This window comes from Mytilus edulis, chromosome 2, assembly GCF_963676685.1.
Source record: "Mytilus edulis chromosome 2, xbMytEdul2.2, whole genome shotgun sequence".
Classification (NCBI taxonomy): Eukaryota; Metazoa; Mollusca; class Bivalvia; order Mytilida; family Mytilidae; genus Mytilus; species Mytilus edulis.
In genome coordinates, this window is record NC_092345.1 from 91,216,191 (window position 1) to 91,229,919 (window position 13,729).

The window sequence follows — 13,729 nt, forward strand, 5'->3', positions numbered from 1 at the left end:
GTTCAACCAAGGGAAATAATTTGCATATGATACTTTTGTTATGTTTTTGAATTAAAGTTTTGTATATTATTTCAATAATAAAGAGAAACGAACATTTTCAATTTCCTAGGTGAAGGTAAGTAGGTAAAACAATGTGCAGACTGTATTACTGAACGGACATAATTTCTAAATTGACACTCTGGTAATGAACTGTTTTTCTTGAAGACAAATATGCTAGATATGCCTGCAAGCTTGATTTTGTATAATTGTGAAAAGGAGAGATTTTATTAGTCAGTTCATGAAATGGTCAGTTACCAATAGTACAATAAATATCTGTATTTGCATGTACTTATATAAGTTTAAATATAGTTACAGACATATGTTGTATTGTATTCTGACGGTTCAATATTTTAATCAAAACACTAATTAAAAGATATCAATTCAGATTTTTATCACTTTATCTGTATCTGAATATTTTAGACCTAGGTCACACATTTCCCACATTAAAGAATTACTTAAACCTCCATACAATTAGACAATGATGACTGGGTATTTAAAATATTATCACCCCCTAAATTTAAGTGCATGTATATAATAGGTTGAATGTGAGTATTAATTAAATTCAATAGCTTCTGTTAAACATATTTTAACATACTGCATAGTCTCAAACATGGCGACGTTTGCTATGTCTTCATTTACAGCCAGAGAGAAAAATATTAAACATATGCTTTCTAGTGAACATCCAGTGAAAATACAATTCCGGGAATACGATGGCAATCAGGATTTAAATATACAGAAACGTTACCATGAACAACAGATCAAGCCGCCGGAACGGTTCGAGGAGAAGTTTATGGAGTTGTTTGTTGGACGCAATATTGGACTTCCGAAAGCACCAGCATTCTGGCGTCCTAAGTCCAGGACACAATTAAAGAAAATTATTTCGAGAGTTTCAACACCAACACATAACATACCAACGAATAAGATTGATGAGGAAGATCGTACGTTGTGTCCAAAAGACCGATTGAAAGCAGAGGAAATTAAACGCGCGAAAAGTGCATCATCACTAAAGCGAACACGTCCTTTGTCTTCAAAGGAACTAAATAGAAGTTGTAGAAGAATGACAACACAAAATAAGATAGGACGTCTTAGGTACAGCTTGAGGTCTGGCCAGACTGAATACTATGAAGCAGTTACAGCAGTTAAAACTGTTTATGGAGATTTCACAAAAATCTAATTTTGCAAGTAAGCATTTGCACAAGGTATTATGTTTGAAAACAAGACAGTGATTTGCTTCACTGTATCAAGTTTAGCAATATTTGTAAAACGTTACATTTATGACGATGATATAACAATGTATTTGTTCATTTAAATTACTATGATATTTGAGATAAGCCAAAGGCATTCATCATGAAATGTATTTCATATCACCATTTCCTTCCTTTGTATAAATCAAAACACTACTTTCTTCACATGATCAACTTTTCAATTTCAGTATACAACGAATTGAGAAGTCATTAGAAGTCCCTTTAATTCATATAAAACAAAATATATACTATAAATTTACAAAATAACATCCGTCGGGTGTACATAAGACAGACTCGTCTGTTATATATTTAAGGTTTTGTCATAATATTTAGATGTGAAATGAGCGAATACCTCATCGAAACAGGCGTTTTGTTACAAGATGTCTTATCCAAAGACGTTAATAAGGATACAATATATGTTTGTGTAAAGCATTGGCTTATATCTATTTCGTGCATAGAACATCCTAGTCATGTGACAAAGAACACTCTGCACTTACATGTCCTAATCAAAGAATTTTATTCATATATCAATAAAATAAAGAAAAAAAATCAACCGCTTGAAGAATATCACTAGTTTTGTTAATTCAGAAACAAAATTGTGGAAATTCCTTTCAGACTTTATTAATTAATTCAAGATTCTGTTCAAGTTGACAAATGAATAAGAAAATGTATTAAATATAAACACATTTTTTAGTACTCCTTATACTCATGAACACAACAAGAACACGATATCAAAAAAGTATCAAGATATGAATGGCTGTATGGGAGGGATCATTACAAGTTCCTAGTGTATTTTTGTTGTCGGGATTTACAAGTACCCGGCCACGTCCACTTGTATTTTTGTCCATCTGATGAGTTAAGCCTTTTTCAACTGATTTTTATAGTTTGCTCTTATGTTGTACTGTTATACTATTGTCAAAGGTTAGGGAGAGGGTTGGGATCCCGCTAACATGTTTAACCCCGCCACATTATTTATGTAAGTGCCTGTCCCAAGTCAGTAGCCTGTAATTCAGTGGTTGTCGTTTGTTTTTGTGTTACATATTTGTTCTTCGTTAATTTTTTATACAAATAAGGCCGTTAGTTTTCTCGTTTGAATTGTTTTACATTGTCATATTGGGGCCTTTTATAGCTGACTTTGCGGTATGGGCTTTGCTCATTGTTGAAGGCCGTACGGTGACCCATAGTTGTTAATGTCTGTGTCATTTTGGTCTCTTGTGAACAGTTGTCTCATTGACAATCATACCACATCTTCTTTTTTTTATATATGGAGATCATATCAACAGAACAAAAAAAAAACTTAGCTTAGTCCCGTTTTACGATGAAGTGTAAATGTAGTAAACACTGTACACAATGTGTTGCAAGAGGTTCACACATACACACACATGCATAGAAATATCTGCTGTTGCCGCAGGATGATTATACACGATCCCCCGTGATCACTTCCAGCGATCATGATTACTATGGATTATTATAGAGGATTCCCCTGCAGTCACTGCAATCGATCATGAATACTAAGTATTGATCTAAGTAATGGTTAACCATTATAAAACCAGTGGATAATAGTAAATGACCACAAAAAGTAACTGGAAATCAGTAAGTCCGAGACTAGAAGTCATGTAAGTCTAGTGACAAAAGAGGGGCGAAAAATACCAGAGGGACAGTCAAACTCATAGAAAGACATTTAACTGACCACTCCATGACTAACAAATAAAAAGGCATACAGACAAATAAAAGTACACAAGACACAAGTTAAAAGAACAAAATACTCCTCACAACTTTCAAATATTGATACATGTAACGTTATAACAGTTTTTATCATGTTCCATGCTTTTACAATTATGAATAATACTTTAGTACCATGTACAATGCCAAGCATCTTTATGCTAGGACTTTTCGACTGTTTTAAACGTTTAAACAACCTTTATATTCACTCTTAATTTCTTTAATGGTAATTAAAGACTCCTACATTCAAAAGTTTTTGTTATTTTAGATTCAAGCTGATAGGATATTGTTTGTTTTGAAGTTAATAAAAAACAAATTGTAACCAATGTAAAGAAACAACGAAAAAACTTTGACTGGACTATCATAAAAACATTATGCTGTACCAAAGTTCCGTAATCTGTCGGAAACCTGTTTTAAGCTGTGGTTTGAACATTTTGTATAATTCTGAAATGCACTCCTTATTGTAGATGAGGAAACGCATAGGAGTATAATAAACAATCATATATTATTCATTTTGATTTGGTTATTATTAGATGTTAGTCAATGTTTTCGGAACAGTATATATGATAATCGGATTGCTTTCAATATTTTATCTATCACTTCCAAAAAATGATTTGATAAATATGACGCAGTCAGAATCAATATTGAAACATCAATTTATGTAAATAATACTTGTATACTTTATTCTGTATAAACACTTAAAATTGAGAATAGAAATGGGGAAAATGTTAAAAAGACAACTTGTGTATAGCTTGTTGTTCGCTGTGAGTCAAGGCTACGTGTTGAAGTCCATACTGTGACCTTTAATGGTTTACATTTTTAAATTGTTTCTTGAATGAAGAGTTTTTTCATTGGCACTCATACCCCATCGTCTAATATGTTACAGCAAGACGAAAGGGCAGTAAACAGCATAAGGCCTCTGATGTGTTTTCAACATAGCGAAAACATCACACATCCGGAGGAGGCCTTCAAGTGGCTTGACACACAATGTGAACCAGTTTAGTGAAAATGGACCTCACAGAAAACAACGAACCATACAAGTGATATAAATGAACTAAAATTTAAAACAAAATACTAACATAGGTCAAACAAGCTTTGTGAATGTGAATCTTTGCCCACCGATTATACCTCTAGTCAATACAGAATAAATAAGCAAACAGTAATACGCACAGTAAAACTCAGCTAATATGGAGTCCGAGTTCGATTTTTCAGAATAGGTAACGGAAGAAACTGTATAAGCAAAATGACAATGATACATTTATTTACAAAGGACTACTAGCAGTTACTGGACATGATAGCTCCAGATCTCAATTAAACTGATTGCAAGATTATGTCTTCATCATTTGAAAATCAAGTACAATCTGTATCGTACCATCATGAAATATACGAGAACAACATAACCCGTATCATGCCAACCACTGGGTTTATAATAAATGTGTTTATTTCCGATACAAAATGAGTAAATTAGTATTAATTTCAAAATATGCCACCTTTAATGACCGACAACAGTATCGTAACTATTCCCTACTAAATAAGTCTTTTTGAATGTTTGGTTAGCTTTAGAGGTGAATGACGATGTTGTGCTTCGTATAAAATTTCTGGCACCATAAAAGATTGGATGTAAACCTGAACGTATTCGATATCTGCATGTTGATTTATATTTCTGAAATATATGTTCAGTAAATGTTTTGATATCAATAACCCTGGTGTAAAAGTTTTTTTGTTTTAAAAAGATTTATTTCGTAATCAAATACGCTGTTACAAACACGAGCGAATAGAAAAAGTAAAGATATATAAACACCATTAAATGGTGCCAAATGAACGTCATCATCTCAAAATGGGTAATTAACCATATGAAATGAAAAATCATCTCTTTTGGGCTAGCCATGAATTCAGGTTCAACTTACCATCATTTTTTTTTTAAATGTCATGTACCAAGTCAGGAATATGGAAGTTGTTATCAAATAGCCCATGTCAATGTATGTTGGCCTTTGTTTTGCTGCACTTCAATGTTTCTGTTCAGTTGTTTTGCTCTAATAGTTGATGTGTTTTCCTCGGATTTAGTTTGTTATCCGGATTTGTTTTTCCTCAATCGATTTATGAATTTTGAACAGCGGTTAACTACTGTTGCTTTTATTTATCGTAAATAATGGTATTTTTGGCATTTATGATTTACCACTTATATTAAGATTACGTTCAATAAAATTTAAGACGTTACTACAAACAAGCTGGAAATCGAATATGCTGGGTTCTATAAAATCTAGAACAGGCGAAAATCACCATTAACAAATAACATTGGGAACGAAAGGTTTTACATTTTGTCTAAAACACAAGCATAGAACTCTTGATTTGTTTGGCTGTATATATCAATAATTCTTTGTCATGAAAAGCTAAATTATCACCATAGTTACTATTAGTGTTTATAAATTTGTCCAAAAACTTTATAAAAGATCGATCGCTATTGAGTTAGGCCATATAATTTATATCTATACAACAATACTACATACACCAAAAGGATGCAATTAGGGCTTATATAAATACCTAGTCCCTACCGATATTTTTCAACGAATGTTAGTTTAATTTTAACTATTTCATTCCTGTTTCTTCTGTAAATGACTCCAAGATGTCATCTGTAAATAAGGATTGATAGGATTGACATTTCAATTATCATTAGAAATTTTCAATCTATTGTTTATTTTTATTTATTTTGGATTCCTCAAATCTTATATACATTCGATTAATCTTTCTTAATCGTGAACTGTTCAGGTCTTCTCTGTTTCCTTTGCATTGAACCTTAATTTAGACTTTAACATCTTTTTCTACACCTTTGTTTCAAAGACTAGTAATATGTTTACCCAAGACTACTGATACTTATATGTAGACTATTGATTACTCACCCGAAATATAAGAAGATGTGGTGTGACGCCATTAAAACAATATACCGAAGTCCAAGGATGTAAGCAACCAAACGTAACTTTATGGTCCTCAACAATGAGCAAAATACAAACCTTATATATCTATCTTCATCTGGCCGCAGGATTTTTTCGTATCTAATCGTTTTATTCTTGTTTTCTTCTACGTCGTAGGTTTTGGATATTCCTACCATCGTTATCATTGTCATCATTTGGCATGTGTAATAAAGGTAAACGTTAATAATTTCAGATTTATACTCATATCATCGTATCCGCTATACCAATTATATTTATACAGATAATTTAACGTTGATATGATAACAAAATTACTGATCGATTTTCCCATCATTTAGATCTATTATTATTAACCGTTGAATATGAGGTAATCATCGTTTCCAGATGTTTAAACTAGTAAATTCGTTTGGAACATGCCAGCTTACAGAGAGAACGAGTGAATTATACACAGAGCGAAAACCGATGCTACAAATAAACGTCTCCTGGTTTTTTTTCCTCTTCTATTTTTGGAGTCTTGGTAAGATTTATTTGTATGTTTGTTTGAATTGTTTAAGTCATGCAGTTGTGTTGTGTGTAAGTCAGTTGTGTTGTGTTGTGTGTAAGTCAGTTGTGTTGTGTGTAAGTCATGCAGTTGTGTTGTGTGTAAGTCATGCAGTTGTGTTGTGTGTAAGTCATGCAGTTGTGTTGTGTGTAAGTCAGTCGTGTTGTGTGTAAGTCAGTTGTGTTGTGTGTAAGTCTTGGCAGATGCATCCCAATTATTGTCACATTAACTTTTATGTATGTTTGGTTTGCTCACTTCATTATGTAAATTTAACGGAAATATAAACAACTGGGACGTTTAGCTAGCTTAAATAACCATGTCTCATCCACCATTATCTTCGAGAAAAATTGCCAGTACCAAGTGAGGATTATGACAGTTGTTGTCCACTCGTTGTGTTGGTACAAATGTTTGTTGTCAGTTTAATGGACTTTCCCTTTTTGAATTTACGGGAGGTTGATTTTTTAAAAAAAAAATTCTGTTATGGAAGCTTTACCCACAATTCGAATCTGCACTCAATTAAAAATCTAAATTAACAAACAAAAGCTGTTTAATTGAGTGCAGCTTTTTGATATTAAAAATATACATTACCGTGAGAAAATAGTATATCAAAGCATATGTAATGTAATGTTCTAAATATTCAAACTTGCGAGGTAAAGCAAAATACGCACCATGATAGTGTATCAGTGTCTTACAAAGTACAAGTTGTTATTATCATATATCAAAATAAAAACTTGTGAAAATGTTATAAATGATAACATTAATTAAACTTCCAATGTTAAAGCACCGTATACGCATTTCGACAATTAATGAATTTTTAGAGATCCATGATGCCAAATTTTATAGAATTGAAAACGCTGAGGTGCTAATGAAACCTGAATGGATCAAATGTAAAGCTTACTAGACAATATATCAGAACTATGTCGTTGAAATGTTCCTTTATTTCGAATTATTTTGTGAATACTTTCCATTTCTAGATTTTTTACTTGAAAATATTATTGATTCAACTTACATTTCTCAGATATAATGAGATATAATTGAAATATAAGTATGGAATATCTTATTTTCACAAACATACACAAATAATGAAATATAAGGGAAAGAATGATTTTCTGCAATAGAGATAACTCCAGTTTTATGGGAAATCGCCAAATATTTACCACACGTGTGTCTGTAAAAAATAAATTAAATAAACTCATCATAGATACCAGGATTAAAAATTTATATATACGCCAGACGCGCGTTTCGTATACAAAAGACTCATCAGTGACGCTCGAATTAAAAAAAGTTTAAAGGCCAAATAAAGTACGAAGTTGAAGAGCATTGAACACCAAAAATTCCTAAACATTTTGCCAAATACAGCTAAGGTAACCTATTCCTGAGGTAGATAACACAAACATTTATTGTGATTGAAGCAAACTATTCTGAAATTCAAAATCTCATAACTGGTTCTACAGAGAGGGGGTATATAAATATAAATATTTGCGGTAAGAGCTATTTAAGGAGCACTAACCGTCAAATTCATGTTAACCCATTTCCGTCAAATTCTCATATTTGATTTATAACATACTAACAGTTATAAAAGGTACCAGGCTTATAATCTAATACGCCAGTCGCGCGTTTCGTTTACATCAGATCAAAATAATAAAATAACCAACAAAGTACAAAGTGAAATGTATATATTCAAATTACAATCAATCTGGAATAAACAGTTAACACTGCATGTACTCGATAATATCTATCAGATAGCGAGGAGTTTAAGTCCCCAATCGGGTCCAGATTAAAGCATCCACTGGTAGCGGGTTCGAGGGGGCGAAGCCCCCTTAAGCAAACGAGTTATGGAGAAAGAAAAACCATTTCTGTCATAAAAACCTCATCAATAGCCACAAAATTTAGAGTCTAATTTATTCATAGTGTGTTGATTTGGAATCTAATGGTCATTTGGTTAAAAGAAAATGTCCAAACCAGTCACTTTAAAATGTGTATAAAAGGATTACAGAAATCAGGTTTTAAAAAATCAAACATTTTCTTAAGATATTTTTTCCTGACTTGGAATATTGACTTCTATCCATGTTTTATGAAAATCTCTGAAGGTTTTCAAATTTATCATGTAAAAAATAATATTCCCAGACCATCTGTTAATTGCGAAAAGATAAGTCCGTCTGTCAACTGAAAAATGAAAAAAAAAAACTTTTAAAATTTTACTTCAAACATTAATCATAAAAAAGCTTCTTCCAAATATTCATAAAATTCTATGAAGGTTTGACAAAGTAACTGATGTTTAACAAACTTTTTACCATAGACTGTATCTACTTGTTAACTTTAAAAGAAATTCCTTTTTATCAGTAAAATACGGGAAAATTAAAAATTTTATTTCATCATTATGCTCTGGATATTTCATGTCTTTTGATCACAAAAAGCTCCTGTCCAACTTTTGAAAATTTCATGAAGGTTTGACAAAGTCAACGATATTAAAAAAACATCTTGAAACACATACTTAACCTATATGGTGACGACGCCAACGAAATCTATGATCGCTATGTCTCGCTTTCGCAAAATAATGTTGCAGGCTCGATAAAAATTCAAACATGCACATATCGAACCTCAGCAGATAATGAACTGCTCAAGTTAAACCAAGGGAAAATAAGTACACAGTAGATTCAGACTTTGACAGAAAATGAACAAAAATATTACACGGTACCATTTGATTCAGTAACTGTCTGAAGAAAGATTTACAAGAGCCACTTTTTTTTTTATTTATTTAAATTAATTTTTTGTTTACCAAAATTCAAGTGTACGCCCGGGCGTTTTGACGTAAACGTAGCTACGCGCCTGGTAACATTAAACAAAATACTACACAGAAAATTTGTGATACACCAAATCCCAGTGGGGACTCAGACGTTCAGAGGCAAGCCTTCTAAAATATTTCGTAGAGACAGCAGACGTGCTTTTGAGTCTTATGTTGTCATTGGTGACATCATATATCATATATATATATATTAAAGGGGCACTAGCTGTCAAATTCAAGTTTAACGATTTGACTCAAATTCTCATATTCGACTTATAACATACTGAAACGTATATCCAAAGAGAAATAATTCACGATGCATAAACTCGAAATTATGTATCAGCATTTCGTGTGTATTTTAGTCTAGAGGCCATCTAAATAATCATTGCGGTGACCTTCCGGGTTATATAATCCGTTGTAAACATAATTTTTGATACAAATAGACAGCGAACTCGTGCAATTGGAGTTTTCTGGGTTTGTTTTATCTCATATTATACTAGTAGATTAAAACAATACGTTAATAATCGTGTTTACCTGTATATGAATGAGTTTTTGTAGATCGAATCAGCCAATCAAATGGTTAATCCTTGTTTCACTTTCAATATTGACATTCTTTTCTTTTAACAGCCTAGATCATGCATAACCCACAGGGGCGGATCCAGCCATTTTAAAAAGGGGGGGGTTCCCAACCCAGAGTAAAAGGGGGGTTCCAGCTATATGCTCCCATTCAAAGGCATTGATCGGCCAAACAAAAGGAGGGTTACAACCCCCGGACCCCCCCCCCCCCTGGATCCGCCAATGACCCATCTCTAGCTAAGAGTTTCAATTGAAGTTCACATGAATACGGATTTGATGAGGTCGAATTATTCACTTGTAAGTGAATACTTCATTAGAAATGATGTTATGTCATATCCCGGGGATGACAGTTAGTTTAACCCGTTGAATCCAACATGCGTAAAAAAAACCAAAAGGTAAAAACTTCAAAAGACAAAATGAAAACAACCTAAGTAATATTACAAACACATATGTAGTCATAAATACTATTTTCCATACAACGTCAAAAAATCGTTTACAAAAATTTATGACATAAATGGCGTTCAATAGAAATATTTTAACCGAAAAAAGGGACACTTTACAAAGCAAAAAAAAACACGTTTTAGAGGGCGATACAGGCCAAATACTTCCATAAAAGGGAATTGGACTACTATAAAATGTATTTAACTTGCTAAAATGCCCAGAAACTGATACAATGTAAGATAATTAAAATCAGATATTTGATCATATTTGCATGGTTTTTCAGTGCAATAACTTCAAATCGTCACAGAAATCATTATGAAAACTAACGGTACATATCAAAATATACATAATAATACAAATATAGCATAGCTTACAGTGTGTGGACAATAAGACGACAAAAATTGATCCAAAGTTCTCAAGCGAGCAATCATGCGTTGTGTTTGATAAAGGGAGATAATCACATAAAAAGTATCTATGGAAAGCATGTTAAAATGTTCCAGAACTAATGTTACTTTAACTATTTTGACAAAACTTAACCAAACTTGCTGCTAAAATCGACTTTTTATTTGACTGTTTCAATTTCATTAATAATTGATCAAAGAAAATAAGTGGGTTTATGAAATTTTAATTTTGTATAATCTCGCTACGATTTCCAAAGTTCAAGTTTTAAAATAGACTTGGGATTGAACCAGTCCATCTTATATTTTAAACTAGACGTATTCAATTGTTTTATGTAAAGCTATTTACATGTGCCTGATAAGGGTTGTATTATCGTCATTTCAGTTTTGGTTGAATATTATAAAAGTACGATATAAATAAAGGTTTTATTTCATCGGCGACCCGTCGTTCATCTGATATATATTCTGCTTTCTCTAGGATTACTACGTAATCGTATTTATTAACTTGGTAACTTTGTAACATGAAAAAAATATTATCTGTAGCATTCAATACTTTAGTCAATATTTCGGTAAGAATCAGATTTTGTCGAAGTTTGCAAGTATATAAAAAGAAATTCAGCCTTTTAATTTACATCTATCTAGCTATATCTGTCGTATCTTACTATTAAAACCAACATGTCTTTAATCGCAAACTGATCAATTTGAAATCAACAACAAAAGTTTATTTCAGAGACACATAAAGCGTTTTTGACAATATGACTTGTTGTGATTTTTAAATATATACAAAATTAAAACGACGACAAATAACATGTTTATGATATTTTAAGATGGTAAAGTATAAAAGTTAACAAATAGTCATGAACAAACAATCCAATTCAAAACTGGATAACTCATATGAACACTTCAGGATCGAACTTTAACACCAATGTGTATACGTGCTCTTTACGACCTCTTGTTTTCTCAAGTTTGTTATATTTTTTACTAAATATCTCCTTGTCCCTCTTCACTTTTATTCGCAGTTGTGAAGACTATAGAGTTTTATGCAATTTATTCAAGTTAAACTTTAATTGCATTATGCAACAATTTGGCACCATTTAAGAATTATAGTGAGATTTCATCGTGCAAAGACTTGGTATCAAATTCAACAATCAGCATTAGACTTATTTTAGAATATTAAATCTACATTCATGAAACCAAGTGTACTCAGTCTAACCTTACTATTGTGAAGTTCATAAAATAAAAACACAAACAGATTAAGTTAAAGATAAAAACATTAAAGTGCTTATAGTATGGTGTGAAATTTCTTCATTGTTGAAATGCGTACAGTGACACGTAGCTTTTAATTCCTTATTCTTTGGTCTCTTGTGAATATGTGTGTCATTGGTAGTTATAACGCATTTCCTTTGTTTTTAAAGTATCTGTAACAGTATTTGTTTTAGTTTTTCACAAGATATTGGCTGGTCTTCCTTTATTAATGAAACACTAAACAAATGTTACATTTATTATCGTATGATCACAATAAATTGATAAATTTATAATATGTAAATTTGGAAATGAAATTAAATATTGTTTTCAAAAAGAGGGGCGAAAGATACCAGAGGAACAGCCAAACTCATAAATCGAAAATAAACTGACAACGCCGTGTCTAAAAATGAAAAAGACAAACATACAAATAATAGTACACAAGAAACAACATAGAAAACTAAAGACTGAACAACACGAATCCCACAAAAAACTGGGGTGATCTCAGGTGCTCCGGAAGGGTAAGCAGATCCTCCTCTACATGTGGCACCCGTTACTTGTTACATTTTATGATTTTTCAAATCACAGATATATATGTAATTTACGTCTCGACCTAAGGTAGGCCAAAATGGATAGAACGTATTTTTCTTAGATAAAATTGGGAAGTGACCATAAAATACCAAGATGATAACGGACTCTTTCGTTTAAAATGAAGGTTTTCATGACATAGCATGCCAGAGTTGTTGCGCTTTTCCCCATTAATATATATTCACAAACAGAGGTAGATAACCTTCAGTTCAACTGTTATCATATCCATTAAAATAATGACATCATTTATACATTATTTACCTATGTTTTACCTGAATGACTTGACAACCTATTGCATAATTTAAATAAGCATATATCAACTTTAAACATTCCAATAAAATTGTGTACTTTTTGGATCAGTTCGTTATGTACCTTTCAAATATTTAAAAGCAGATTTTTTTTCTATTTTTTAAATGTCTATTTAGAGAATTAATCGATTGTTTTGAGAAATTAAAAACAATATAGAATGCAATTTCGTAGTTATAAAAAGCCTGTTAAACTAGTAGTAAATCGTTAGTATGTCCGTAACGGATAATAGTTTGGAAAGCCAAATGCATGCACATTTGGGAATATTGTACTCTCTACGGTTTATGGTCAAAGAAACCGATTGAAGACCATTTCTGTTGCATTTACTGCATTTACTTAGCTAAGCATATGTCATAATTGAATCAAAATTATACAAACAAATATAATCATATCTCAGTGCTTGAATTGTTATCCCAGATGCTAATTAAGACCAAACAACAAATTGGCAGTATTTGGCCACAGCCTTTAATATTATATTCTCATAATTTATACATGTTGTATATAACTGAAAAATGAGGTTACCCGCATATTGCTGATTATGGCAACCGTACTGTCATATATATATATATATAAATTACTACCACAGATAATGGTAACTGAAGATAGGATTAAAACAATTTGGAAATCACCGTGGGAACACAGGTGATGGATCGAAACCCTTACATTGTTCATCTAGATCTGTAGTAAATGATCCTATTCATAAAACAAAATGTTTTTTGATGCAGCGAATTATGCAAATCACAGGCCTAATAAATTCAGTCTTTGTTGGAAGGTTCGATAACTTCGATCAGACTTCTTCACAGGTCCTGTCTGTCCAAATGGCCAAATACATATAGGTGTTCAAACAATTGACAACTGAAACATCACCTGAAATTATAAATTACAACACAGGCAGTATCTTATTCTAATACATTGTATTT